This window comes from Petaurus breviceps, unplaced genomic scaffold, assembly GCF_028583685.1.
Source record: "Petaurus breviceps papuanus isolate PSGF00001 unplaced genomic scaffold, PetGlider_PUasm1.0 90594, whole genome shotgun sequence".
Classification (NCBI taxonomy): Eukaryota; Metazoa; Chordata; class Mammalia; order Diprotodontia; family Petauridae; genus Petaurus; species Petaurus breviceps.
Window position 1 is genome coordinate 3,656,680 of NW_027187281.1, and position 3,675 is coordinate 3,660,354.

Consider the following 3,675-nt stretch of genomic DNA (forward strand, 5'->3'; position numbering starts at 1 on the left):
AAAAGTTTCTGCCCTCCAGTAGCTCAGTCTACTGGGAGGAGACATACTTACACACACAAATACAAGATAAATTTTTGGGAAGGACCTGGGTAGCTGTGGGAATGAGGAAGCCTCAAGTAGAAGATAGTACTTGAGCAGAGTTCTGAAGAAAACAAGAAATTCTAAGAGGGATAAGTCAGGAGGGATGACCACAATAAGGGCTCAAGACTAAAGATGGTAAGATAAGGTTTTAACTGATGGGAATATTAGAAGTATTCATGGAAGAGTTAACATTTGAGCTGGAGTTTAAAGGATGTGCAGGAATTCAATATATGAAAAGGGATGAGGGCAGGATATTTACAAGACTCTATGATTTAGAACCAGAAGAGACCTCATCTAGTCCAATCCCATCATTTTACAGATAAGGAAACTTAAGTACCAGAAAGCAGAAATGACCTGCCAGTAAGCAGGTCAACTAGAATTAAAATATAGGTTCTGACCCCAAACCCAGTGCTCCAACATGCCACACTTCCTTTCCAGGCATAGGGAACAATACAAAAGTGTGGAGATAGGAGACAGGCATACATTTTCCAGGAACCAAGTAGTCTAGTGATTCACAGAGTCTGCAGAAGGGGATATTTTGAGATAAGGACTGAAAGGGTAAGGAGGTCAAAATGTGAAGGGTCTTGAATACCAGGCAAAGGAGTTTGAACTAAATTCTGAAAGAGGAAGCAATGTTTAATGAAGAAACACTTAGGAACATCAATTCTCTTAACACAAATGATCTGGAAGAAAAGCTGGATATGACCTTATGTTAACCTCCATGGGAGAGAGAGAAAGCAGTTAATTGAAACTTGTTTGAGGAAAGATGGCCAATCTTGGGATATGTGAGAGGTATAAATGCAATGAAAAGGGAAGTGGACTTGGAATCAAAGGACCTGTGTTTGAATTCTAACCAGTTACTGCTGAGAAATCTTATGAAAGTCAGACTTCTCCCAGTTTGCTTATATTTAAAAACAGGGGGCTAGAATACATGACTTCTAAAGTCTTTACCAATTATAAATCCCTATGACTAAACTTAATTTATCCAGGTAATTTAGTCTTGGTCAAGTGGTTTATAACCCAAATTCACAGGAGCCAGATTTGTGTTACAAAGACAAATAATTAACCATGATAACTCCTGTGTGGGGCAGTGGAGTTGAAGTTGGACTTGCAGTCAGATAGACCTGAGTTTGAGTCTTTTCTCTGGCCCTATGAGGAAGTTAACTTTACCTCTTAGTGCCCCAGTTAACTCTCTAAGACTGTCTCAGAGCAGGTGCTCTGAAATCTAATATATGTGTATGTAGCTATTATGAGGGACATGGAAGGGGGTAATAATGTATTTTACATATTACCACAGCACAGTGTGTCTCTTTTTAAAATGCAGAGGCTCACTTACACTTGTAGTGTAGTTTTAAAAGTTGTTGAAGGTCTCTTAGGTGTATAGTAATTAAGTACATCTAAAGTACCTGAAACAATTGGGGGTACTGGATAGAACAGGAAAATCTTGAAAAAAGGAAAGCCCAGAAACTTTGGTACTGCATCTTCATAATTCTGCTCTTTTAGAAAGAATTCCCTATACCAGTGAAATCTAAACCACTGGTTTAAAAAAATCCTTCCCAAGGTAGGCATAGGGGATGGGAGTAAGTTGTGGTACACTTCAGTGAAGGGACCCAACAATGAAATCAAGGACAGAAGATACCAAGTATGGGAAACTAAAGTTCCTAAATAATTACTATTTAAAGGTTTTAGCCTTCCCAAACTAGGCTACTGTCAGTCTGCAATATCCTTCTTCTTAGCCACTGCTGGGGACACAGTACCAAAAGTTTTGAGCTTTCCTTTTAAAATCTTTTTCTATTCCTTCTAGTTTCCCAATTGTTTCAGGGACTTTGGGTGTACCTCTACTTACTACACATCTAACAATTATGCCTATAACAACTTCCAAAACTAAGCTCAAAGTTTCAGTGGGCCTCTTTTTCAGGAATGCATTGTGCTAACATAAAATGCGTTCCCTCCTCTCCCCCTTGGTAACAATATATGTCTTCATAAACAGACCGCTCGAAAGTCCATTTGGGGTTTTCTTGGCAGAGATACTGGAGTGGTTTGTCATTTCCTTTTCCAGCTCATTTTACAGAGGAGGAAACTGAGGCAAACCGGGTTAAGTGACTTGCGCAAGATCACACAGAACAGTTTTCCTGACTCCAGATCTAGAGGATTGCAATCTCAATTCTAGGGCTGGTGTTCTGACCTTGGGCTACATTCCTTTCACCTAACCTTTAAAAAAAATAAGCAACAAGCCTACTTCATAGAACAAATGACAAAAAGCACTTTACAAAATTCTTATTAAGTCCAAGGGCTGAAAGCACTGGACACCGAAAAGAAGTGTAACACTAATAAAGTTGAGCGCAAATCGTGGACGGCTAAGGCTCCCCGCAGCTGGGGCCAGCGAGCGACCCAGGTCCACAGTAAGACGCGCCGGCCCTCCTCCCGCGTGTTTTCCCCCTAGGCCCCATACTGTGGACGTGCGCTGGCTGGACGCTCCAGCTCCGAAGCAATTAGCTAAAAGCAGGAGGCAACCCCGGCGGGAATGACCTCAGCTCTGAGAAGAAGAGGGCGCCACCGATCGCGACGTGGGGAAGGTGCGTGAGCTTTCGGGGAGGAGAAGAGGCGGGAAGGAGTCTGGGGGAAAGTCCTCCACTTGCACTGCGCCCTCTCTCTCCCTCCCCCGCACCGGGACGGCAGATGCTGGGTCAGATCTCTGAGAACCAGCGGCGGGAGCTCTGGACCCCAGTTTCCTAAGGTGGGGTGGGGGCCCCGGGGCACTCGGAGCGCGCTCCCGGCCCCACAGGCCCCTTTCTCTCTCGCGTCCCGGCAGAGAAGTAGCCTGGGGGGAGGGGGAGGGAGGCGGGGGTGGGGAGGCTCCTCGGCCATCACGGCAGGAGGCCCGTCCCCCCTCCCCTTCGCGGGAATCTGAGGCGCCCCTTCCGCTGAAAGCCGGGGCAAGTTCAAGGGGAGGCGCCAACTCCGGGCAGAACAGGACGCGTCCCGAGTACCCGGGGAAGGTAGGAAAGGCGCGAGGGTGGAGCGGGCCTGCGTGAGGCTGATTGGGGCTCCTTTACTGGGGCGGGAGAAGGGGGTGCTGCCCCTACCCTCTACCCTTCCCTCGGGGACGCGGGTCCAGCTCCCGCCGACCTGAGGCAGCGGTGGCGGCATCGCACATAAGGACGAGACGCTCCGCCTCGAGACCGCCCTGGCCCGCGGCTCCCCGCCTGGTCCACTCGAAAAGCAGGCAGGGAATCGTCGCCGCTGCCGTGCGCGAGCCCGCTCGTGGAAGGGGCGCGCACGCACGCGCATCACTGCGGTGCCAATAGCCCTGGAGCTCCAGGGACCGGGATGGGGGCGGGGCGGGGCGGGACGTGGGTGCGGACGTCGGGAATCTCCTTGATCTTCCACCACTTCCCCAGGGGGGGCGGGGCCTGGCCTGATCTGGGATGGGATTGGCTTATGGATTTTCCTAACGTCTAAGAAGAGGGAGATTGACGTGGGGTTCCGCCTCTCCCCCCGCCTCCTTCCTACCCCCCGGCATGTCCCTATGTTTTCCTTTCTCCAACCTCGAGCTCTGTTCAAGTTCAGGTCAGTGCCTCCTTCGTCCCCCCC

At 48.8% G+C, this 3,675-nt stretch overlaps 1 protein-coding gene across 16 annotated transcripts in view; it reads left to right on the plus strand.

Moving 5' to 3' along the window:
* The first annotated feature begins 2,464 nt into the window (after window positions 1–2,464).
* RCBTB2 (RCC1 and BTB domain containing protein 2) overlaps window positions 2,465–3,675 on the plus strand; it is a 56,998-nt gene continuing 55,787 nt past the window's right edge. For 6 of the 16 annotated variants that reach the window (XM_069063677.1, XM_069063667.1, XM_069063675.1 and 3 more), the window contains exon 1: window positions 3,468–3,651. The gene's annotated coding sequence lies outside the window, so the exon portion shown is untranslated. The other 10 variants (XR_011163478.1, XM_069063672.1, XM_069063664.1 and 7 more) reach the window with 4 other exon arrangements.